Source organism: Bufo gargarizans, chromosome 6 (assembly GCF_014858855.1).
Source record: "Bufo gargarizans isolate SCDJY-AF-19 chromosome 6, ASM1485885v1, whole genome shotgun sequence".
Lineage (NCBI taxonomy): Eukaryota > Metazoa > Chordata > Amphibia > Anura > Bufonidae > Bufo > Bufo gargarizans.
In genome coordinates this window covers 332,605,022-332,631,589 of record NC_058085.1, presented here as the reverse complement: position 1 = coordinate 332,631,589, position 26,568 = coordinate 332,605,022, and the positions used below count along the sequence as shown (strand labels likewise).

The window sequence follows — 26,568 nt, the reverse complement described above, 5'->3', positions numbered from 1 at the left end:
TTTGTTATGTATATAATTCCACATGTGTTAATTCATAGTTTTGATGCCTTCAGTGTGAATCTACAATTTTCATAGTCATGAAAATAAAGAAAACTCTTTGAATGAGAAGGTGTGTCCAAACTTTTGGTCTGTACTGTACATGCAATAAAAATATCATTTTTTTTATTTTTTATGTACATTACTGTTTAACCTTCTTGTCCACCTTCTCAAGCATTCATTGGTGGACTGACATGCTCAGCAGCTTTCATGCTTCCTTCCCCTGTCCACTGATAGTAGTAATCTCTTAAAGGGGTTATCTAACCTCTATAATGCCTCCCCCAGCACCAGCATCGCTTCTGATTACCGCACAGCTGCCACTGCATCTCCCAATCGGGCAGATCAAAACATCCGGCGACCACGGGTCGGGCAGCCAAAAGAGGCCTTCCTAGCATCACCCGTTGCCAGGTGTTTTAATCCTCGCAATGGGGAGATGCAGCAGGTGCTGGGGTGTGGGGTAAGGATAACCAGTATGAGGGGCCCGGGCATTTTGGGGGACATTATAGGGGTTGGATAACCCTTTTAGTGAAGCGGCCCAGACACCTTTCGTTCATTCATCTCTACTTCTATGTGCATTAAAATATAGAGCTATATCACTCCCTAGACAGTGGAGAAGAAAATTGTAGGGAATTATAGACCATAGTGCCATTTATTATTGGAATCTTAGAGGAAGACAGGAAAAGGGGTTACTTGGGGAATACGTTATCTCCTTATAGAGAGCGCATGAGGAGTCTTATAGGCCAGAAAACGCTCCCCTGGAATTCTGGGAAGAGGGTATGCAAATGAGCTCTTAAGCCCTGCCTTTAAGGCTAGGCCTTTTTAAAAGGTTGAACACTGATTATAGGATAGCCATCTTACATCTGGTAGCATTAGACAGGCAGAGCTCATTTGCATACCCACGTCCAAGAAATGACTCCTGGGAGATGCAGGTGCATGATAGTCACATGCTACAAGCTGCTGCCCACCCACAGAAAGTGAAGACACCAGAGCTTTAGAGAGGGGCATGTAGAAAATTGAAAATTACCCTGGACATCAGGGTTTTTGTAGTAATATAGATAAAATAATAGTGTGCATGACCACAGATTTTTTTTTTATTTTTTTTTTAGGATAATCACTTCAAGAATTTGGGTTTATTAAGAGTTCTCCGGGAATTTGATATTTGGTCATCAATAATAGAACGGCAGGGGTCCGACTCCCAGCACGTCTGCAAATCGGCCGTTTCAGGAAGCCTCCCAGCAGCTTTCCAAGCACAGCGCCATACATTATATAGTGGCTCTGCTTGGTATTGCAGCTCAGCCTCATTGACTTGAATGGGACTGAGCTGCAACTAGGCCGCATGACTGATGTACGGTGACATCACATGTCTAGAAAGTGGCCTAAGTGCTCATGAAGTGCAGCAGCCTCTTCTAACATCTGATCAGTGGGGGGGCCAGGAGTCGGACCCCTCTGATCTGATATTGATGACCAGTTCTGAGGATAGGTGGTCAATAGTAATAACAAGGAGCAAATTGTAAACGTCGAACCTGCCCCTTCCAAAGATTAAAATTGACCTAAGCATCTCATACTTATTGCTTAGGGTCCCAGGACTGTTGAAAGTGGTGGCCCATATCGTAGTCTAAGAATGACAATAATTTCACAAAGCATTATGTGATGTCAACTTCACGATTTCCCAAGTTTTGTTCCTTGTTCCCAATCTCACTGCTCAGTGTGAACAGGGTAGCAATCAGCAGACTAATGAGCCAAATGATCGGATCTTTTGTGCTGCCATAAGAATGCTTGCTGGTCGGCAGCACGTCTCCCCATAAAAACAGTGCATGTGCTGTCAACAATATGCAAACTGAATAGGGACAAATGATTGTAGTGACGATCATTCGCTCCCCTTTCAGATTGCATAGGCCAAAGTAAAGGTTCTTTAAACCGAGCACTGATCACCTTGTTATATTCTCATTTGGTGCTCATTACAGTTCTACAGTGTAATAGGACCCTTACACCGCTGGACAACTTTACAGCAAAATCTGTTCATGCACCTGTTCATGCAAAATAGGTTTCAAGTAAATGGCCAATTTTTGGTTAACAGGCAGACGCCTAATACATGTACTGGGTATTTGCTCTTCAGCCTGGTATTGGGGGTATTGAAGGGTTAATGAGATAAACCCGCTGCCTATGCACAGCACCCTACTCCTAGTCGGTGTCAGACTGGGGTGCCTAGGTCCCAGCAGTAAAATTTATTTTGGGGGCCCACCGTATGGATACATTCAAATATTACCTGCTCACACATCAGCAAGATGGATGATTTGAATATGGGGGTCCCTGCAGCAACTTTGAGAAGCTAGGTCCTGGGGAGAAGAGGACACTGGCAGCTTTCCTCTAGACCTAGGAGTCATCTCAGCTCTGATCGTGTCCATAATAATAAACCTGGTAGCTTCTTTAATAATCTTTCAAGTTTTTTATATTAACATAGGCTGGTTAAGGTTCTGTACATTGAATATATGTATGTAGTGCAGTAAGTCTACTGTGTTATGTGCCACTTGTGCAGGGGCTGGGAGACTAGGGGCCCACCTTGCTCAGGGGCCCATCGGCTGATTCCCCTGAGGGCCAGTCCGAGCCTGCTCCTAGTACTAAAGTGCTTGCATAATAGAACAGATCAGTCAACAGCAGATTATTAGCAGTTTGCATGTGATTTTTTTTTATTTAACCTTTGCAGGAAGGAGCAAGGGTTCGCTGTTGACATAACGTATGTGTCACAGAGGTTACTGGCCTCGGTGGAGTAAGAGACAGTTTTCATGTGTCAGCAGCAGTTGCTGTTTGACACCCAGCTATTTAGTATAGCTGATCTGGGATGGCACTTACTGGGAGTAGTCAAAGTGCTGGGTGGGTGACTACTCCCCACATTCTAGGCCGGGTCCTGATTGGCCTATAAAAAACCCAGCCGGCAGGGTCAGCTGTGTGTAATTACCTCTCTCTGACCTAGGAGCTCTGGCAATCACTGGATTGGAACCTGAGCTGTGTGCTAGGCTGAAGGCCTCAGTTTGGGAGGTCTGCTCTGTCCTGAGTAATGCCGATCGGGTGTGAACTAGCACCTAGAATAACAGGTGACTGTTTTGCTGTATGAACTGGCTAACCTGCAACAGCGGGAGGCCAATAAGCAGCAGCAGGAAGCAAACCAGCTGCTGTTACAACATGTGATGGCTTTACAAGCAGCAGGAGCATCCTAGAGCGTCCATGATGCCCGGAAAGCGGTCCGTACGGCGATCCCCAAACCTCAAGACCTATTTGGCGATCTTTGAGAAGGTTGCCGTAGAGAAGCTACCCCGGCAGCAATGAGCTGAGGTCGTTGCTCTGTTCCTGGCGTCTGGACCCCAGCTGGTGTATTTTGACTTACTGGACGATCAAGCTGCTGATTACCCGACAGTAAAGGGTGAGATCCTGGCGAGACTGGGGGTGAATGTATTAGTCTGGGCCCAGCGGGTGCATAAGTGGTAGTTTAACACGGCTGAGTCCGCGAGGCCCCAGTATTATACCCTATTACACCTGTGACAAAAATGGCTGCAACCTGACGTGCTGAGTCCCACTGCTATGTTGGACCGTCGGTTGACTGATGTGTTCTGGAGGGCTTTGCCGAACCCCCCCCCAGATCTGACTCAGATAGTATGCTGGTGGTGTCAGGGAGCCATCGGGGCGAAGCCATGGAGACTAACTGGATACTGCAACTCGTTGTACGCCAAGAAGCTGTGTGCATCCGGTATCCCAGAGACTATAGACAATAACCACATGTACCAGGTATAAGTGGGAAACACTCTGGCAGTAGCTCTGCTGGACTCAGGGAGTCTGGTGTCCCTGGTAAGAGCTACTCTGGTGCGGCCCGACGAGTATACTGGCCGAAAAATCGGGGTCGTGTGTATACATGGAGATTTAAAGGACTATCCCACCGCCCTGGTGTCTCTATCCACGGGAGGCGGCAGGTGACCCACGAGGTGGCCGTAGCCACCACTTTAGCTTATGAACTAATAATAGGCAGAGACTTTCCAGGCTTCCCGGCCCTGTGGCCAGCTGGGAGAGTTGTTGATGCCCCTGAGTCAGGGGTAACTCCAACAGAGTGGCCTGGCTCAGGCGGCAGGCCAGAACCCTGGGAACTCAAGGCCGAAGGGCCCGCGGTGGAAGAGGGGGAGACAACCCCACTGAGTGTGTTGGTAGGAGAATTTGAGGACTTGCCGTCGGGTCCTGAATTGGCAGGCCTCAATGTCTCCAGTGAAAATTTCGGAACTGCACAACACCAGGACCAAACCTTAGCCAGGGCCTGGGAGAATGTTGTAATAATTGATGGTAAACCACAAAAACCTGGGGCAGAGTCAATGTTTCCCCGTTTTGTTGTTCACCAGGAAATGCTGTATCGGGTAAACCAACTACGGGGTGAGTATGTTGAACAGCTGGTGTTGCCCAAGGTGTATCGCAAGCTCGTATTGCCAACTAACATGTTCTTGGGGGGTCACTTGGGATGGCAGAAAACGCAGGACCGGATACTACAGCGATTTTAATGGCCCAGTGTGTTCAGAGAGGTAGAAGAGTTTTGTAAATCTTGCCCAACCTGCCAGATAAATATCCCTCAGCCACATTTCTGTAGTTCCCTGGTACCTCTTCCGATTATAGAGCTCCTGTTCAAATGAATCGCTATGGATCTCATAGACCCAGTACCGAAGTCCGCTAGAGGGCACCAGCACATCTTGGTCATCCTCGACTACGCCACTCGGTACCCGGAGGCGGTACCACTGTGACATACATCAGCCAAACTCATATCTAAGGAGTTAATGGAGATGTTTTCCTGAGTGGGACTACCTAAAGAGGTTCTGACCGACCAAGGGACCCCTTTTATGTCCAAGGTCATGAGGGAACTCTGTTAGTTGTTGCACATAAAACCGCTACGGAGGTCCGTGTATCATCCGCAAACGGATGGCCTGGTAGAAATATTTAATCAAACATTAAAAAAACATGTTAAAAAGAGTGGTGTCTAAGGATGGGAGGGACTGGGACCTCCTTCTTCTGCCCTATCTCATGTTCGCAGTGCGAGAGGTGCCCCAGGCCTCTACTGGGTTCTCGCCCTTCGAACTGCTATATGGCAGACACCCTCGCGGTCTGTTGGACATAGCCAAAGAAGCATGGGAACAACGACCCACACCGCACAAAAGTGTTATTGAGTACGTCACCCAGATGCAAGGACGGATGGAGACAGTGTTGCCTCTGGTTAGGGAGCATATCTTCTCAGTCCTTGTTGGTGGAGTTGCCAGGTCTCCAAAGGAGTGATGAGTGCAATAGGATGCTATCTACTGAGATCGTACACAATTTGATACCTCTTGGCGCAAGACCACGACCGTGATAAGGTGACTTTTTCTTAAATGGGTTTTATTGGATGACGTGTTTCGGAGTAAAAAAAATTTTTGGGACTTGAAAAAGGAGTATTTTTACTCCGAAACGCATTGTCATCCAATAAAAAAAAACATTTAAAAAAAGTCACCCTATCACGGTCATGGTCTTGCGCTAAGAGGTATCACATTGTGTACGATCTCAGTATACAGCATCCTATGGCAAGCCAACTCAGAGGAAGTGTGCAGCTAATGCTGCAACTAGAAGTCCATTGAGGAGTCCAAAAGTGAATGGGCCAGTCCGATAGTCCTTACCCAAGCCGGACGGGACGTAACTGTTCTGTAACAATTTTCACAAACTAAACAAAATCTCCAAGTTCCATGCGTATCCCATGCTCCGGGTATATGAGCTTATCGAGAGGTTAGGACAAGCTCTGTATTTTTCTGTTTTGGACCTCACTAAGGGCTACTGGCAGGTGCTCTTAACGGAGGCTGCCAAAGAGAAAACTGCCTTTGTCACCCCTGAGGGGCTGTATCAGTATAAAGTGTTACTCTTTGGTCTGCATGGTGCCCCCACCACGTTCCAACAACTCATGGACATTGTACTTTGTCCACATTGTCTGTACGCGTCGGCTTACCGGGACGATATAGTCATTCACAGTACAGACTGGGAATGTCATCTACCCAAAGTGCAGGCTGTAGTGGACTCACTTAGGAAGGCTGGACTGACCGCTAACCCAAAGAAATGCACGATAGGGTTAGAGGAGACTAAGTACCTGGAGTACGTCATTGGACGTGGAGTTATCAGACCCCAAGTGAATAAAATAGAGGCGATTCGGAATTGGCCCTGACCTGTCACCACTAGGCAAGTAAAGTCGTTCCTGGGAATGGTCGGCTATTATATGAGGTTTGTTCCCTATTTTTCCACTTTAGCAGCTTCGTTGACAGGGCTCTTGAAGGGACAGAAGTCCATGATGGTCCGCTGGAATGACCAGGCGGAAGAGGCTTTTTTAGCGTTAAAAGTCGGTCCTATGCGGGTCACCGGTTTTGGTGATGCCCGACTTCAAGAGGGAGTTTATAGTACATACTGATGCCTCAGAAGTAGGCCTATAAAAAAAAAAAAAAAACAGCCGGCAGTGTCAGCTGTGTGTGATTACCTCTGGACATCAGCAGCCCTTCACAGAACCAGTTGACTTGTCAGCTCTGACTGACGAAGGACAAAAATAGTGTCCCCGTACGTGACCCAGCTGACATGTATGTTTTGGCTCACTGTTGTATTAGCATTGCTTTTATAAGATAGGGAGTAGCCAAAAAGGGACATTTCAGATCACTGCTTAATTTTCCACTCAACTACAGTCTGGTATGACCATAATATACGCATAATACCTCTCAATGATAATTGGGGTTGTCCTATCAGGACAACCATTGTCTAAATACACGTTGCAAAGTGGGTCCTCCTATTAACCATAACAGAGAGAGACTGTAAATATCCTGGAGGACTCAGCACAACCATGTATTGTATGAATTTGAATGGGTGCTATGTAATACCACTTTTCTCCTGTAGGGGCTGCTCCCCGTTTCCCCCTGAATTTTGGGCATTTCAGCTAATTGCCTGTAGTTCATATTCAAGACCTGGTAGAGACTAGATTAGCAAACATTTTAAGTTTGAGTAAGAAATGTTTTGCAGTATAATACATTGTATTTCCCTTATCACATCAACAAGTAAATGTACGGTATATATCCTTGGCATCACTGCTCGCTGGAGTTAATGAACGCACTAAACTTCCGCTTGGCTTTATAACCATGTGACCATTAATGGTCTTCTCCAATTATGACAACATATTCCCTATCCAAGGCATAAGTGTTTGATCCTGATCGTCCAGGGTCCAACTGCTGGAGCCCCCACCAGTCGCGAGAACGGGGTACAGTGCTTCCCATTTGAATGAAGATGTAGACATACACGAGTGTCTACAACTCCATTCAGCTCTATGGGACTGCCAGAGATGGCAGACTACAAGCACTTGGCCATTCCTGGCAGCCCCATAGTGGAACAGATTGGCAGCGCATGCGTGACCACAGCTCCATTCATGTGGGGGAGAAACGGGCCCCAGTTCTCGTGATCAACGGAGGCCCCAGCGATTGGACTCTCGGACGATCACACACTTATCCCCTATCCTGTGGATCGGGGATAAATTGTCTTAATGGAGCAACCCCTTAACATGGAACTGCTTTTAGCTGCACTTAAATGAATTTGGCTGCATCACTGACGTACCTTGGACCATTTGACGTACCACATTACCATTTTTCACTGATGTGTGCTGTATGCATTTTCCACGGTTAACACACATTGATTTTAATATACTTGTTCACACATCAGTTTGGTTTTTTTTTTGTTTTTTTTTCTTTCCGCGAGTCTGTGAAAAAAGATATGCACTATGGTTCAAGATGTGGATCAAACATGCCCATTATAGTCTATGGGTTTATGAAAACAGGAATGGCATCTATGTTGCGTGTTACGTCCATGTTTGGTCCTTTGTTCACTGAACACTTATGGGAAATGCTCTGGAAATGAACTTTGAGCTGAGCAGTGTCCGTGAAAAACAGATGATATACGGACTAAACATGGACATCTTCACAGTTGAAACAAGTACTGATATTTTTTTGTTGATGTCAAACGGACAGGGAAATGTGAACATTATCACTAGGATGAGCGAAGCGAGCTTCAGATGTTACATCCAAAGTCACTTAGTTCTAAACTTCGGATTAAGGGCTCATGCACACAACCGTATGTATTTTGCGGTCCACAGCTGGCCCTTCATAGAACAGTACTATCCTTGTCCGTAATGCGGACAATAATAGGACATGTATTTTTTTTGTGGAATGGAAAAACGGAATGCACACAGAGTAACTTGCGTTTTTTTGCTTACCCATTGAAGTGAATGGTTCTGCATACGGTCCGCAAAAAAACCGGAATGGACACGGAAAGAAAATATGTTCGTGTGCATGAGCCCTAATACTGTACGGAGATTCGTCTCCGTACAGTATTAGAATTTAAGGGCTCCGATCAGGCGAAGTTAGTTATCCGTAAAGTCGCTTGTGACTTTGTTGAATAACTTCAGTAATTGATTTTTAAAGTGGAAAACCACTGGTACCTCAGAACCGAAGCCAAGTTTGTTTTCAAGTTTTAAAGTGGTTTCCACTTTAAAAAATCAATTACCGAAGTTATTCAACAAAGTCACAAGCGACTTCGTGAATAACTAACTTCGGCTCATCAGAGCCCATACAGTCTAATACTGTACGGAGATGATTCTCTATACAGTATAAATCCGACGTTTAGGACTAAGCGACTTCGGATGTAACATCCGAAGTTTGCTTTGCTCATCACTAATTATGACTGTTAAAGTGGTTAATCACATGAAGGGAGCACCAGTAAAAAATAGAAAAAAAAATGTGGGTAACCCCTATAAGAGATGGATGGCTGGATACATACATGGTTAGGGGGTTGGATGGATACATACATGGTTAGGGGGTTGGATGGATACATACATGGTTAGGGGGTTGGATGGATACATACATGGTTAGGGGGTTGGATGGATACATACATGGTTAGGGGGTTGGATGGATACATACATGGTTAGGGGGTTGGATGGATACATACATGGTTAGGGGGTTGGATGGATACATACATGGTTAGGGGGTTGGATGGATACATACATGGTTAGGGGGTTGGATGGATACATACATGGTTAGGGGGTTGGATGGATACATACATGGTTAGGGGGTTGGATGGATGCATGGTTAGAGGGTTCGGATGGATGCCTGGTTAGAGGGTTCGGATGGATGCCTGGTTAGAGGGTTCGGATGGATGCCTGGTTAGAGGGTTTGGATGGATGCCTGGTTAGAGGGTTCGGATGGATGCCTGGTTAGAGGGTTCGGATGGATGCCTGGTTAGAGGGTTCGGATGGATGCCTGGTTAGAGGGTTCGGATGCATGCATGGGATAGATACCTGGTGGATGGGGTCAGTTGATAGAAGGAATAAATCAGAGACTCCCTTGTCATAAACTGCCTTTGACTCTCAGCCATTGAGATGATTGTTCCTCCTCTTGCCTAGTTACAAGATGTCAAAGTTTTTGCGCTTCCTCAATTGGCCTATTTAGCTGAATGATATGGTAATGGGTGAACATTCAGCCACACTCATTCCTATGTATAATGAGAATAATGCAGGCAAATGGTATCCAAACCTCCTATTGTCCCTTATTGGGAGCTGGAGCAGCCATTGTTGAGCTGCCTTCCCAGTGAGCTATAGAATGGGGAGATTTAAAGATGTCAATCAAGCCTTGTAAATTCCTGGCCTCGGACAACCCACGATATGAGGTTACTAGTTTAAACAGGTGCAGTGTAATGATCCGGGGCCAGGTTTACACACTGCATGAGCATAGCACTAAAAAGCCAAAATCAAAGTTTCTCCTTCACTTCCCTTTATTCAGCAGCTTAGCTTAGAAGGTCCTTCCCAGGATGACGCCCCCATGAATATTGACAATTTGTAGCCAGTTCTAATGTTTAATGATGTTTCAGTTGTCGATGAACCACCCAGCTGATCCTATTGTGCCAGTTTATGGCATGCTTATCTTTAATGGCCTGGTCCTTTAAATGTGGAGTGCATCAGGGCGCTGCCGCTTGTCCACTTTTTTTTTTTTAACTCGTTCTTTTCAGCTTGCTCAGAAATGAAATCCACAGAACATCTGTTAGAGGCAGGAATCGGCCCCGGCTCAGCCCTTTGTTTGCCCGGCTTTTGTTGCCAATTTCATGCTATCAGAGGGGCTGCATGTTTTTCTGCTTTAAGTTGTCAGACAAATAAAAGCTTTGGATACAGGGTCACATTTAGAGGGATGGGCATGAAAAATTGGTAAGAAGTACTTTTAAGGCCACCCAGCTCACTGCCCGGTTAGGACACAGACCGCGGCCTCGCAGGGTCTCATTTTGAGTTCTTTCTAACAGTCGATTGGGATGGTAGGGCTCTGTTCACAACACATTAATGGCCTCTGCTTGACATATCCGCCAGAGGCTTGTGCAGATCTGTTGCGCGGCCCCACAAAAAAGATAGAGCATGTCCTATTCTTGCCCACAATCGCGAACAAGAATAAGCATTTCTATCATAGGGCTGGCCATGTGTGGTCCGCAAAATGAGGAACGCACACGGCCACTATCCGTGACTTGCGGATCCGCAAAACACTTATGGACGTGTGAATGGACCCTTATGAAGATGGAAGCTTAAAGGGAGTCTGTTAGCAGGAAACCAGGCTCCATGCCTTGTAGGACTAGCTCAGCTGAATGGAATGATACCCTTTACTTAGTGATCCGCTGCTTCATTCTGGAGAATAAGTACTTTTGCTCCACTTCCTACTTCTGCCAACTCCTTCCTCTGCTTCTTGATTGGCATAGGCAGATTCCTGCATAGTCCTATGTCAGTCAGGACGTAGAGGGAGGGGCTGACAGAGGGAGCAAGGGTGCACAAAGTAGCTAGGGCCCACCCTTGGTGCACTTAACTGGTCATTTGCATATGGATTAAAAGTACTTTTACTCCAGAATGAAGCAGCGGGATCACTAAGTGAAAGGTATTGTTGCATTTAGCTGAGCTACTCCTACACGGCAGGATGCCTGGTTCAATAGGTGACACTCTTTAAGGCCCCTTTCACACGGGCGAGTATTCCACGCAGGTGCAATGCGTGAGGTGAATACATTGCACCCGCACTGAATCCGGACCCATTCATTTCTATGGGGCTGTGCACAAGAGCAGTGATTTTCACGCATCACTTGTTCGTTGCATGAAAATCGCAGCAAGCTCTATATTGTGCGTTTTTCACACAACGCAGGCCCCATAGAAGTTAACGGGGCTGCGTGAAAATTGCAAGCATCTGAAAGCAAGTGCGGATGCGGTGCGATTTTTTATTTATTTATTTTTTTCACGCATGGTTGCTAAGTGACGATCGGGATGGGGACCCGATCTCTATTATTTTCCCTTATAACATGGTTATAAGGGAAAATAATAGCATTCTTAATACAGAATGCTAAGTAAAATAGTGATGGAGGGGTTAAAAAATAAAAAAACATTAATAAACTCTCCTTAATCCACTTGAACGCTCAGCCTGGCATGTCTTCTTTCTTTTTTGATGAAAAGGACCTGTGGTGAAGTCTCTGTGCTCATCACATGGTCCATCACCATGGTGATCGACCATGTGATGAGCGCAGTGACATCATCAAAGGTCCTTTAGCCAGGTCCTGAAGAAAGTAGAAAGGAGATCCGCTACACGACCAAGTGGATGAGGTGAGTTAAATGTGTTTATTATTTTTAACCCCTCAATGGACATTTTACTAAGCATTCTGTATTCAGAATGCTATTATTATCCCTTTATAACCATGTTATAAGGGAAAATAATAAAATCTACAGAACCCCTAACCCGAACTTCAGTGAAGAAGTCCGGGGGTTCGGGTCTGGGTACCAAACATGCCGATTTTTCTCACGCGCTTGCAAAACGCATTAAAACGCTTTGCACTCGCGCTGAAAAATCGCACATTTTCCCACAACGCACCCGTATCTTGTCCACTCCTCATGCGCGACGCCCATGTGAAAGAAGCCTAAGGGCTCATGCGCATTAACATGTGAGGCCCATGCCCGTATTGCGGCCCACAATATATGGGTACTGGCCTTGTGCGCTCCATATCATGGAATTGGAAGTGAATGGATCTGCAATCCGCAAGAAACAGAGTGGAAGCGCTACAGCGTTCACACGACCGGTGCCCGTGCATTGCGGTCCGCCACACAGGCCGCACACGTTCATGTGCCCTAAAGCATCATTACAGCAGAGCCATGTGCACCAAGCCTTATTATAAAACGACAGGCAATGCATTTCGGCACTGGACAAGTGCCTTCTTAAGGCCAAAATACAGAAATGACAAATACATAAAGTTCATATACATAATACAGCAGGAAAAGGAAATTACATCATCTAGTGGTGTCAAAGGTCAGGCGACACAAAGACAAAAGAGAAAAAATACTATTGTGGTAATAGAATGTTCTCGTGCTTGGATTGGAAGCAATATAACCAGTGAGCTGCGTCACTTCATGTGGAATTGGAAGAAGGATGGGGGGGGGGGGGGGGGATAAAAAAAAAAGGAAATGTCAGAAGCTAAATATAAACATTATGTTTAGAATATTAAAAAAATTCATCTGACCGTATACTCATTTAGAAGGGACCAAGCTTATGTGAGCACAAATAAAGGGAGGGATAAGGAGTATCAGTTAGACCTGAACCCTGACCTCAAATCGGCATACCAGTAAAATGCTACATAAAAATGCATAGCAATAAAAAGGAGTGTGATTAAATTAATCCGTAATGCTTCTCAATTGCATAATAAAACTTGTGTGAAAAGATAACAAAATTGATATAAAAATATACATTACATGTCGTGTTATGTTGGCCGCACTCTGGCCTTAAAGAGGTTGTGCAGGCAGTATATATTGAGCACCTATCCTCAGGATAAGGGCTCATGCACACGAACGTGCCGTGTTTTGCGGTCCGCAAACTGTGGATCCGCAGAACACTGATACCGCCCTTGTGCCTTCTGCAATTTGTGGAACGGAATGGGCAGCCCATTATAGAAATGCCCATTATGGTCCGCAAAGACTAGAATAGGACATGATCTCTAATTTTTGCGGGGCCACGGAACGGAGCAACGGATGTGGACAGCACACGGAGTGCTGTCTGCATCTTTTGCGGCCCCTTTGAAGTGAGTCCATATCTGAGCTGCAAAAAATGCGGCTCGGATGCGGATCTAAACCACGTTCGTGTGACTGCTCCCTAAGTAATCAATATCTAATCCGACACCCCTGCTGATCAGCTGCTTAAAGAGGCGGCGTAGTACAAGTACAAGTTCTGGCTCCGTTCAAGTAATTGTGATTACACTGCACCTCCAAGTCGACAGGCAGGCCAGGGAAGAGGAAGTAGTGCTCACATGGAGCGCCGCCTCCTCTTCAAACAGCGGATCGGAGGGTGTGCCGGACCCCCACCGATCATATGTAGATGACCTATCCTGAGGATAGCTCATCCATGTATATCGCCTTCACACCCCCCTTAATTTAGGTGCATCTGTATGAAAAAGGAGGTGCAATATACACATCTATGGTGGGTGCTGTATTATGGCTCATGGCTTGTACTGCGCTGTAGTGCGGTCTTGCGCAGGAGCCCTGATGTGGGTAGCCAGTTGGCCAGTTACCAGTCTTTGCAGACAAGGCCATTAAAACTCACAAAGTATTAATGACTGTAGGTTGGAAAAACTAATTTACCTGCAATATGCTTTTCACTCGACCTTAGATCTTGATTTTACTTTCTTGTTCATTATCTGACTGACTGGAAAGGTTATATCCCAGTCTTTTATATATATACACACGTGGAGGACGGAGGAGGTAAAGCGTATATTTTGTGCCAAAGCTGAGTCGCAAGTACATTAAACTCTACTCAGTCAGACATTATAGGATTAGTGCACCTTAGACTCTAATCATATCCCCGCCGAGGCTCCTTTTAAAGACTTGCAAGGTGACTTCCGAAAAGTGTTATCTCAGAAGTGTTCCACCAATTAAACAATTTCAATTTAAAGTGTCCCTTAGAGAGAAATGGCGCCCACCATGCCAAGGTCCCGAGGTGGCGCAGCAGATCGTGCGGCGTGGAGCCACCATGCCAAGGTCCCGAGGTGGCGCAGCAGAACGTGCGGCGTGGAGGTAGTGTCATTCAGATGAATAAGAGGATTTATTTTTTCCTCCATGTACTTGAATCTGGTTTAGAGGATCAGTCATCCAGCTGCCAAGGAGTCCTGCATGGTCCATTGGTCTGATGCATCTGGGTTCTCCCAACTTTTTAGATAAAGAGGGACACTTAAGGTTCATTGTGTGAAAGATACATTTTTCCTGCATATTTATACATTTTAATAGTTTTCTTGGTGCACAATAGCACAAAAATTGTCTGAATATAGAATTTTTTTAAATCCAAATTGCATCAAATAATGACATAATGTACAAGGCAGGGTCTAATATATAGATAGGAACCAAATAAACACTTTCTGGATCAATACTGTACATGTAGTAATCCAGTTCTATCCCTCAGATCAAAAAGAGAGACTTGGGTCAAAAATCAGGACTGTCCCTCCAACAGGAGGACACCTGGGAGGTCTTCTCCATGCTGATGTAGATATTCTCTTTTAGTTTGTGTGTTTACGGCATAAATTATAGTGAAGATGTGTAGAACCCGTGTGTTGTGTTCAAGAAGTATCGAGAGTGGCGTAAAAATTGAAAAGTCAAATTTTTTGCAAAAAAAGTGCGCCTTTGCAGACAAGGCATGTGCCTTCCACAGGAGTCTATGAACACCGCCTGGACCGTTTCCTGGCTTTGTCAAAAGTAGTGTGAACAGCACCCAACAGGTCTACATCATGGCATATTGATGATAAATGGGCTCCTTAAATGGGCTCCTTCTAGGTATCATCTTCTACTTTAAATGACGAGGCCACTTCCTTCTGTAGTGTTACTGGATTGCTAGAAAATACGCAAACAACATCAACCTGGTTTGTTTTGCAATTTGCATCGTCCGTGAGGAAGGGGTTTGCCGGCCATTTGCCCACGGAGCAGATATACAGCTAAATAGAGATGCAGAATTTACTTCTCAGTGCATTAAACAAGAAATGGCCCCTGTATGTTAAACAGTCCCGTGGACATCTGCCATGTTTGGTTTTAATCTGCTGACTTAAAAAATAAATAAAAAAAGGCAGGATTAAACCTTGCCTTTACCCTTCTTTTGTACTTCAGTCAGAAAAGTGACAGCGCTGCACCGCAACAAAGGTCTTCTCCTTCCACCCGGTGTAGCATGTGGCTGATCACCCCCCGCTCCAGAACCGCTTCCATCAGGAGGACAATGCAGCATCTGGTCGGCTTTTTCATGCGGCCAAGATATTTTCTTGTCTGCACTTTACCTCGGACTGTCCGCCTGGCCTCCCTGGGTGCTTTTTTTTTATATATTTTTTTTGGGCCGGTTGCACCCAACCCAGTGGCAAGAGGTCAAGAGGCCAAAGTGATGAATTTTTATGTCCCTGTTCCTTGTGTTTCTGCTCAGTGACAATTTTTTGCGCGCTGGGCTGCCTCTGAAAAGAAGCTACTGAGAGCAATTTGTCCTCCCGGGCAGGAAGAATAGGAAGGCAGATGAGTTAAAAAAGCATGTATGAGCACACAAATGTCATCCTATGGTAAAACAGAATGCTGCTGTCAGCCATCACTCCGGGAGGTGTGCGGCCATTTGTGGCCCATCCCTTCAAATGACAAATGAATTTAACAGCAAGAAATTAACAGGGAGCATGGGGTGCGGAGGGCTCTGGACCGTGTCACAGATGTTAATGGGAGGCAGCCATTGTTTTAACCATTCGTGTCCTGGTTAAAAAGTCATTAATGCAAATGCACAGAAGGACTCGTTATCACTGAGCCATTGATACAATGATTGGTCTGTAACCGTGTGTGTGGTGTTAGGGTAGAATCGGCACAGATAGGCATTCTAGGAGTCCGGATATACTGCGGTGTTGCGTTGGCGTAATCTCTGTGATATAACACTGGAAACCATAACGTAACTTATATTAAAGGGACACTGTCAGCATGTTTGAACACTTGACGTTATATAGGGGATGAGGGGGGGAGCATACGTTTATCTGGGGGGTGATGGTCGTGGTTGCATGACCCAGGAACCCAAGTTTACATCCTCAAGTTATGGTGGTCACAAGTGCCGTGGAGGTTAACCCTTTTATCACACAACTCCTGCTCGGAGTGATGGCTGCAGCGTCCAATCAGACTGCTATGACCATCCCGCAGACAAGAGGAGTGGGAGGGGTTAGTGCAGAGCTGAGGGCACTGGAACCGCCTTCATGGCACTTGAAATTGTGGCACCAGGGAGGATTGAAAGCCTGATGTATGACCATCCACCCCACTATGTCAGAATTGCTCCCCCTTTTAACTTTAGGTCTTATGCACACAACCATTTGTATTTGACGGTCCGCAAACTGCTGAGCCACAAAATACCGATACCGGCCGTGTACATGCCGCATAGAACTGCCTATTCTTGTCTGCGAAAATAGAACATTCTGTAATTTGCAGAACGGCCGCACGCAAAAAATGCAGATCCAAAATATGGTCATGTGCATGAGGCCTTAAGATATGTTCGCACAGTGGATTTTGCAACCTGTTCCATGGCACAAACCTGCAGTTTGTCGCGGTTCTTCACTCTGAATACTGCAAACCCGCTCACATTGAAAGAAGCTAAACCGCAACTGAGCACCCACTGCAGCTTCCAGTGGTGTCCATCCGGACACGGTGCCATGAAAAGGCTTTAAACTGCCAGCCTTGTAAACGACAGTGCAGCCTCCCATTGAAAATAATGGGGGACGTCGTACACCACGCAGCCCAGAATTTTGGCGCAGAGTCCACACAAAAATTCCAGCAGCAAAAAGTGTCTTGTAAACATACCCTTAGGCCTCTTGCAGACGAGCGTGAGCGGATTAGGTCCGTATGCGTTCAGTGAAAAATGCGCGGTTTCGGAAGCAAGGTCATTCAGTTTTGTCAACGATCGCGTTCAGTTTTTATCCCGCGGGTACAATGCGATTAAATGCGTTTTGCACACATGTGATAAAAAACTGAAGGTATACAAACAACATCTCTTAGCAACCATCTGTGAAAAACGCATCGCATCCGCACTTGCTTGCGAATGCGATTTTCACGCAGTCCCATTCACTTCTATGGGGCCAGCGTTGCATGAAAAACGCTGAATATAGTACATGCTGTGATTTTCACGCAACGCACAAGTGATGCGTGAAAACCAACGCTCATGTACACAGCCCCATTTAAATGAATGGGACCGGGTTCCGTACGGGCGCAATGCATTTGCATCACGCATTGCACCCGCGCTGAATAGTGACTCGTGTGAAAGGGGCCTTATGCCTTATTCAGTGATTTTGAGCCAAAACCAGGTGCGGCTTGAAACGCAGAACAAGTGCAGATCTTTCCCTTAGGGCTCATGCAGACAATCGCTGTTGTTTAGCGGTCTGCAAATTGCGTATCCGCAAAACACAGATACCGGCCGTGTTCATTCCACATTTTGCGGAACAGAACAGCTGGCCTCTAATAGAACAGTCCTGTCCTTGTCCGTAATGCGGACAATAATAGGATATGTTCTATTTTTTTGCGGACGTACGGACACGAATGCACACTGAGTCATTTCAGGTTTTTTGCAGCCCCATTGAAGTGAATAGTTCCGCATACGGGCCGCAAAAAGAAAAAAAAAAACTGACAAAAAATACGTTCATGTGCATGAGCCCTTATACCTCATCTCTGTGTAGTCTCCAATGTTGGTTTTGGCTCACAATCGCCGATGAAAATCGCTGACCAAAACAGTGACGTGTGAATGAGGCTTTAGGCCTCAATCATATTTCCATGTCAGTTTCATGTCCGTGAAAAAAATCAGTCCGTGTTACATCCATCAAGATGTCCTAGAAGGATCCATGTTTGCTCCTTCTGTCCGTTTTTACCCTCCGTGTGTCATCCATATTCCACGGACACTGCTCAGCTGAAAAAGAAGTGGAAAACGTCCCCAGTCCGGCATTCATGGAGCCTAGTTCTCTATGTACCGTGTGCATGCTTGTAATGCACGGCTCGTACTACCTATTTTGCTTCTTTGGATACAGCGGAAAGCTTTACTGTATTTCTTTCTGGGGAAACCAAAATTGTAATAATTTCTTTGTTAATAAGATGCTTTTCAGTCTTTTTTTAATTTATTTTTTATACTCCAGCCTGACCAACCAGAACGTGGTGATGCCCAGTCTCCATTGTAGCATGTAACATTTTATGAATTACCTAAATGTATCTTAAAATTTTTCCCTGAATTTAGCAAAACAAAAACAATCTGGTTTGATGGATTAGCGTTTCTAAACCAGTGACTGGTGCGACCACAGGAAAAGGCCTGCGCAGTATGTAATTTCTCCTGTCCTCCCCGCCCGCTCCTCAGTATGAGAAGCATTGTTCTAGTCCTACTTCAAAAATAATGGCAGACAGATCTAACATTTTATTTTATGCACTTATACACTCACCTAAAGAATTATTAGGAACACCATACTAATACGGTGTTGGACCCCCTTTTGCCTTCAGAACTGCCTTAATTCTACGTGGCATTGATTCAACAAGGTGCTGATAGCATTCTTTAGAAATGTTGGCCCATATTGATAGGAGAGCATCCTGCAGTTGATGGAGATTTGAGGGATGCACATCCAGGGCACGAAGCTCCCGTTCCACCACATCCCAAAGATGCTCTATTGGGTGAGATCTGGTGACTGTGGGGGCCATTTTAGTACAGTGAACTCATTGTCATGTTCAAGAAACCAATTTGAAATGATTCGAGCTTTGTGACATGGTGCATTATCCTGCTGGAAGTAGCCATCAGAGGATGGGTACATGGTGGTCATGAAGGGATGGACATGGTCAGAAACAATGCTCAGGTAGCCCGTGGCATTTAAACGATGGCCAATTGGCACTAAGGGGCCTAAAGTGTGCCCAGAAAACACCCCCCACACCATTACACCACCACCACCAGCCTGCACAGTGGTAACAAGGCATGATGGATCCATGTTCTCATTCTGTTTACACCAAATTCGGACTCTACCATTTGAATGTCTCAACAGAAATCAGACTCATCAGACCAGGCAACATTTCTCCAGTCTTCAACAGTCCAATTTTGGTGAGCTCGTGCAAATTGTAGCCTCTTTTTCCTATTTATAGTGGAGATGAGTGGTACCCGGTGGGGTCTTCTGCTATTGTAGCCCACCTTTCTTTCCCATTCTGACATTCAGTTTGGAGTTCAGGAGATTGTCTTGACCAGGACCACAACCCTACATGCATTGAAGCAACTGCCATGTGATTGGTTGACTAGATAATCGCATTAATGAGAAATAGAACAGGTGTTCCTAATAATTCTTTAGGTGAGTGTATAGCGCTACTATATTCCACAGCTCTTTACGGACTTTAGCATCAAGCTGTCCCCAATGGGGCTCACAATCTAAGGTCGCTATCAGGATGTCTTTGGAGTGTAGGAGGAAACCGGAGGAAACCCACACAAACACAGGGAGAACATACAAACTCCATGCAGATGTTGTCCTTGCTCAGATTCGAACTCAGGATCCCAGCGCTGCAAGGTATCAATTTCCTCAGCAAAGACCAGGAGTGGATTCCTTAATAATTTCTCTCCTTTTATGATCCACTTCTGATTTTGGCTCGAAAACTGCATTAAAAAACTTGCACGTGTAGCAGCACCCTTACAGCAAAAGGCAGGGCCAAATAAAAATCCATTAGGCTACCTGTAGCATGCGCTACTGGATACTCCTATCAAATTCACAGATACAGATATGATTCTGATCAATGCAAATCCAGCTGCTGTTTAAAGGGGGTATGCCAAAGATACTCTCCCGCCCAATCTGACATTGCGTGTCTTGCATGGGTCCTGTCCTGATGAAGGGGCCTGTGCACAATACTCACTGGCTGTCGGATGGTTTCCTCGCCGGCTGCGAGACCCACATGTTGTTGTCTCTTCTTTCCGATCTTGACCGTAGGCTGTGTCTGGTATTACATCTCAGCCTTATTTAAAGGGATTGTGTCATCTCAAGCATTGGTGGCATAACGCTGGGATATGCCACCTATGTCTGATCGCTGTGTGTGTCCCACAGGTGCGACCCGCAGCTATCTCTCAAAACGGAGCGATAAAATTAAGGAAAGATGATGAGCGACTGCCCTCCATTCATTTCTATGGGGGATGCCAAAAATAGCCGAGCGGAATGTTCGGCTATTTTCGGAAGTCCCATAGAAATGAGAAGTGCACCACGGCTACCGCTCTATTCAGTTCTATGGGGCTGATGGAAATAACCAAGCCAGCGCTCTGCTATTTTCAGGACTCCCTGGGAAATGACTGGCGGTTGGCTGCACATGTGCGGCCCGCTTTCCTTCTCTTTGCGGGCTCCGTTCTAGAGTAGGTGCAGGTAATGAGACATTGGTGGCATATTGCTAGGATTGAGATGACACAACCCCTTTAAGTGAATATGGCCAAACTGCAATACCAGACACAGCCTACAGCCAAGGGTGGCAGTGTTTCTAGAGAAAATCCTTTTAGCTGATCCTAAACTGACTGCTTAAATATAGAAGTTAGTATTTTTTCGCAATCCTAACTGTGCATTAGTCCAGTGAACAGATGAATCCGCTATGATATGGAGATCATGAAGTAGTCTCCAGTCAATGTCGCGCATGGCACAGGAGCGGAAAAAAGGGAAATTCAGGTTTTGATATTCATACTTGATTATTTGCTCTGGCACAGCCACCCGACTGAAAGTAACGATCCTGCAAAGTGCCGGGTGCGGCGGCTCATATGTCACTGGGAATAACCTCACCCATAAAGGGTTATTTGACATCTGTACTGGAAATTCTGCGTTTGCTTTGCCGTTTGGACCTTGTGGCGCGTGGCCGCAGATGAATGCATCTCTATGCCCAGCCGTCCAGATGAGCAACTGTTCTCGGTGTCTGCTCCGTCTATTTGCCTCGTTCAGTGATGTCTGCTGTGAGAAATGATTGTGCAATCTGTTTGATTAGGAAACCAAATCGCCTGGCAGAAAGCAAGATGGAGAAATAAGGGAGGATGATTATCTCGTACACTTTATTAAAAAATGTTAACACTTTCGGGCACTTTTTTGAGCATTTTCCTCAATGTTCACCAACTAGATTCTTGTATTTTATCTCTTTGAGATCTGCGGATTATAATTTATCTCCGGGGTTGATCTGGCCCACCACTGTGGCATGGGATCCTTTGGTGGCTATAGGAGTGGGTTTCACAAATAGGGAGGACATTATTAAGACCTATCAGTTCTATGCTGCAGGGAGATGTGCCTAATTCATTAGAAGGAGCAGCTTCTTAAATGGATTTTTCGGAGTTCATATATTGATGATCTCAGTATCAATAATCTGATCAGTGTTGGCACATCCACCAATTAGCTTTTTGAAGAGGACAAGGTTCTCCCGTGAGCTGCGGCGCCTCTTCCTAGGCCAGTGATGTCACGTTCACTGGCACATGGCCTGTGCGCTATTCAGGTGAATGGGCCTGGGCTGTAATACCAAGCACAGCCACTATGCAATGTATGGCGCTGTGCTTGGTTAGCTGTGAGAAGGCCGCACGCATGCCAGCAGTCTTAAACAGCTAATTAGCAGGTGTGCTGGTGTCGGACCCCCCACAGATTTTGATATTTCCTGCAGAGGATAGGTAATCAGTATAGGAGTCCCCAAAAACCTATTTATTAAATTTGGCCCATCCCTGGTCCAAAAAATAAAATCAACCCCAACTATGAGCTATTGTAGGGTACAACCCCAACTATGAGATGTACCCCAGGTAATGCCTCCTCCTATGTCCAGCACACTTTTAGGAAAAGTGGTGATTGCCATGTAAAAGCCCAAAAAGGTTGCAGAATTTTCTTTACAGAGCGCTTGTGCAAAAATCCTTTGACTTTGGGTCCTTTCAGACGACCGTAAGGGCTCTGTGCCAGCAAATGCTCGGAAGTGCCTTTGGGTCCGTGCCTCCGCACCACAAAAGATAGGACATGGCCTATCTTTTGCCATATCTTGCGGACTGTGGGTCCACATGCCCAAAGGGAGTGCACACAGCTGCTGTCCGTGCATTGCGGACCGGAGCACTTGCGTTCATCTGAATGCACCCTTTCTGGGACTACTTTACTGGTGCACAAGATTTGATAATTTTACCTCTTGAAGGTCCGCATTTCTGCCACGGATTCTTCCAGTGAAAAACCTCCCATAAGGAGATGTTTAGAAGTAGAATGAATGGAGTGACTGATTAATTTTTTTATTTAATTTTTTTAGCTCATTAATTTATGATTTTATGGTGTTGATTTTCCATTCATTTTTTTTTGTGGTTGTAACCAGAAGAAGCACAAAAATCAGTAAAATAGAAGCACAAAAATCAGTAAAATATTTTTTAATGCTGTATGCAATAATCAATTTGCCTTGTTACTAGCAATAGACCAATAAAATCAACTATTGATGATCAGTTCGGTTAACACAATCAAGCAATCCTCCTTTGCCGACTGCCAAAAACAGGCTCCAGTACAGGAACGTTTTAGTACTTTTTATGTTGTCTAGATCTGATCCATTTTTAGATTTTCTTCTTCGAAGACTTTTTTTTTTCCTTCTGCCCACAGATTCTATTTCCCATTTATTATATACGGTATACAGTAACCAGTTTGGCATACATACTCATTTTGTTTTGTGAAGCACACACTTACACTGGGGCCACCTTCATATGAGCCGAAATACCCGGTCAGTAATATGTTTTTGGATTGTGGCAGGAAACTTTGTACTAGAAAGTCCCTTATACCCCTCTCTCCGGGTGGCTACAATATGGGTGTCATGGAGCTTGTCCAGCAATGTAGGAGTTAACCCCCTGCATCCTCAAGCATCTGTTTTATATACATTAGCCCTTTCATCTTTCATTGCATAGGCAATCCTTTTTTTTTTCCTCCAGACTCCTTAGGATCTCAATTGTGTGATTAATTTGAGAGCAGCGCAGAAGTCTGTGATCTCATTACAGGATTCTTTGATAAGATTTGGGTTTTTAAGTTCTCAAGTGTTGCTTCTTCAAGCTTTGTGCATTTCCGTTGCCCCCTGGTTGCTGCTAATTCCTTTATTCAATTATCCGTACTGCCAGTAGTGACCAGTCTTGAAGTCATGGCTGGTGAAGGGTCGTATAGCTCAGAACTACAGTTAAGATGGCAGAGAGTTGTAAAAAAAATGTGGGAAAATATGAGCAGATTCTCAATATCTTCACATTGTGACATTTTATTCTTGAAATAAGCTTGGAAGCACTTTATAAAATACAGTGCTTATAAGGGTTTCCAGGATTTTACTTTTTATGGACCATCTTCAGGATAAGCCAACAGTAACTGGTCGTCGCTCTGTCCACCACGCAGTGGATGGCGCTCTGTGGCTCTGGCATCGGGACAACTGCAGAGGAGCTGAACAGTGGGGTGTCAGACCCATAATGATCAGATATTGATGGCCTATCCTCAATAGTAAAATCCTATCCCACCCCTTTAAAGATACTAAGCATAAATGAAAAGGTCAATATGGCTCAACAAGTCTTGGCCAACAGTCTTCCACCACTGCTAAACATTCAGACAAGCCTTTAGAATCCTCCAGTTATAGAGGTCATCCCATTTCGACAATTATTAAAAAATAGAGACCCACAAGTTCAGCATCTGAGACCCCCAGCGATTAGCTTGGGGATGTGTGCTATTACATGGACTCTATTAAAGTTAATGGGTGACCAGGTAATACATGTTTGTACCTGGCTCTCCAGAGGGTTTGTCCCAGTGCTCCTCTCTGGTGAGTTGCTGTGCCCCATCTGCTCTGCTTTATCTCATCCCTCTTGGGGTTAGTGGTGTCTGGGACATAGACTTTCTCTTCTTGGCTTTCCCACTAGAGCCTAGAAGACCCTCAGGTTCTCAGCACTCAACTTCTGCCGGTTCATTATGGCGTTTGTGAAGGGGGGGGGGGGGTTCTTAGCACTCTGATCTCCGCTGCTCACAAAACTGGTATATAAGGGTTGTCCTAATGGAATGCATTTTGAGAATGTCGGTATATTTATACTTTTCTAATCAGTTCTTGTCGTGGTTTCTTCTACCCATTACCTTGGAACCTATCGATACCTAAAAGAATATTAAACTTCGGACCGAGACAATTGGCGCTTATTCCATAGGGAATTTCCACATTTCATTCAGCTGCTTGACCACAGTGATATTATATTATTTGATAAATACTTGAAACCAGACCCTTAGGATAAGGGGGCGATCAGGCTCTTGAAAATGTTCTGCTCGGTTGCCCGCGACTGTAGCCGTTCAAAAGAAGAATGCTCCGCTTGCATCTGAAATGACCCTCAGTATAACTGGAGGGATTTCACGTCATTTTGCAAATTTCTTTTTTCTTCTTCTGTGTGGTCAGGGATAAAGGCCATGCGTGTAGTTCTCAGTCTCTCTTCTACTTTGTAAAAGTTTTATTTATTTTTTTGTCAGAGGTCCAAGAGATAAAGCAGTGGAAAGGGAAATGCCTTCTAAAATGCATGGTTTTAAGGGGCAGAAATCATGAATTTCTTGAATTGCCACCGCTCTCTGATGGCTACAATGACTGTGACACTGGCTGGAGCTCTCCCTTGTGTTTTGGGAGGCCTTTTTTTATTTATTTTTTGGCCCTTTCACTCTGCAAAGCTGCTTAAGCGCACTTAAGCGCATTAGCATGTGGATGCTAGGAGAGCATATTGACCCTCATTTGGAAAGTTTAAATGAGTGAAAGATGGAGCGATTTGTTAGGGGTTTACAAACCAGCTTTAGAAAGCGTCCGGTTTGCCCCTCGGGCTTGTCCTAGTGCTTGTTCTAATCTTGTGTGCTGTTTAAAGGCGACCAGACTGATTTGTGACACATAAGTCCAAAGGCCTTCTTTTTTGGGGGGGCTTGACCCGATTTAGCTAATCTGTGCTTTGAATTTCAATGCCGTGGTATCAGAGAAGAACGCTCTTGGGAACCTCTGACTTGTGAATCCCATCATTTGAAAGTGCAGGCGGGCACAGATGGCTTAAAAGAAAAATGGGCATTGCAAAAAATTTTACGTCGATTTTGTTTATGGAAAGAGAGGGCTGTGAAATAAACCTGCGGCATACCACCGGCCGATGCCCTCAGGGCGTTCTGGTCGTATTCTTCGCACTATATAATCCAGTCATTTGTTGACAAAGGTAATGAATTCAGCAAAACATTTTAATCACAATTAAACCGTTTTATCTTTGGAGCAGAGCAAAATGCCCTAAAAGGTAGATATCTATATGTGTGTGAAAAACCCATTCCTCCTGTTTTATTTGGAAGGCAAAGTAGACCCTGCATAGAAGCATATGGTTTTGTCTTATTGGTGCATTTATCAAAAGGTGCACAGCACCGCAGCATCTAGATCAGCCGTGGGGAAAAAAAGTAACTGCCCCCTTAAAAAATAACTGACATTTCTGCCATAAAGCATGATTAACCAATCAAATAAATTTAGCAACATTTCTAAAATTTACAAAGTTATGGTGTCATGAGCCGCTGTTTGGGTTTAAAGGGGTCCTCTCACTTCAGTAAGTGGCATTCATCATGTAGAGAGAGTTAATACAAGGCACTTACTAATGTATTGTTATTATCCATATTGCTTCCTTTGCTGGCTGGATTCATTTTTCCCTCACATTATACACTGCTTGTTTCCATGGTTACAGGCCACCCTGCAATCCATCAGTGGTGGTCGTGCTTGTACACTATATGAAAAAGCATCAGCCTTTCTGGTGACCAGGACCATGGGAGCGCACATAGGCTGGTGCAAGCACGACCACCACTGATGGATTGCAGGGTGGTCTGTATCAATGGAAACGAGCAGTGTATAATGTGATAGAAAAATTAATCCAGCCAGCAAAGGAAGTAATATGGACAACCACAATACATTAGTAAGTGGCTTGTATTAACTCTCTCTACACGATGAATGCCACTTACTGAAGTGAGACGACCCCTTTAATGACTCCTCAGCTATTCAGATATGCATATGCTTTTGGTGTGGCTAATGCCATGATAAGGTTTAGGCTGCTTTCACACTTGCGTTGTTAATTCCGGTATTGAGATCCGGCAGAGGATTTCTAAAAATACTGATCCGTCACCATTGACTTACATTGTTTTCATTGCAAGATCCGTTTTTTTTTTTCTGTTTTTATGACCAGACACAAAACCGCAGTTTGCAGCGGTTTTGTGTCCCGTCACAAAACAGAATTCTCATGGAACGGATCTCTTGCCATTCAGAATGCACGAGGACTAAACGGAAACGTCTTTTTCCAGCATTGAGATGCTCTGCAGGATCTCGATACTGGAAAACAACAACGCAAGGGTGAAAGTAGCCTTAACTGAAAAGAATATGTGAAATTCCAATTCTTAATTATACAAATACAATTTTTATAATTCATACATATGAATGTATAAATAACATTATATAGATTG

The 26,568-nt window shown here is 44.9% G+C and overlaps 1 protein-coding gene across 1 annotated transcript in view; it reads left to right on the top strand.

The window, feature by feature from the left end:
* Window positions 1–26,568, top strand: part of INPP5A (inositol polyphosphate-5-phosphatase A) — a 448,685-nt gene that overhangs the window by 339,037 nt on the left and 83,080 nt on the right. The gene's annotated exons all lie outside the window — the stretch shown is intronic.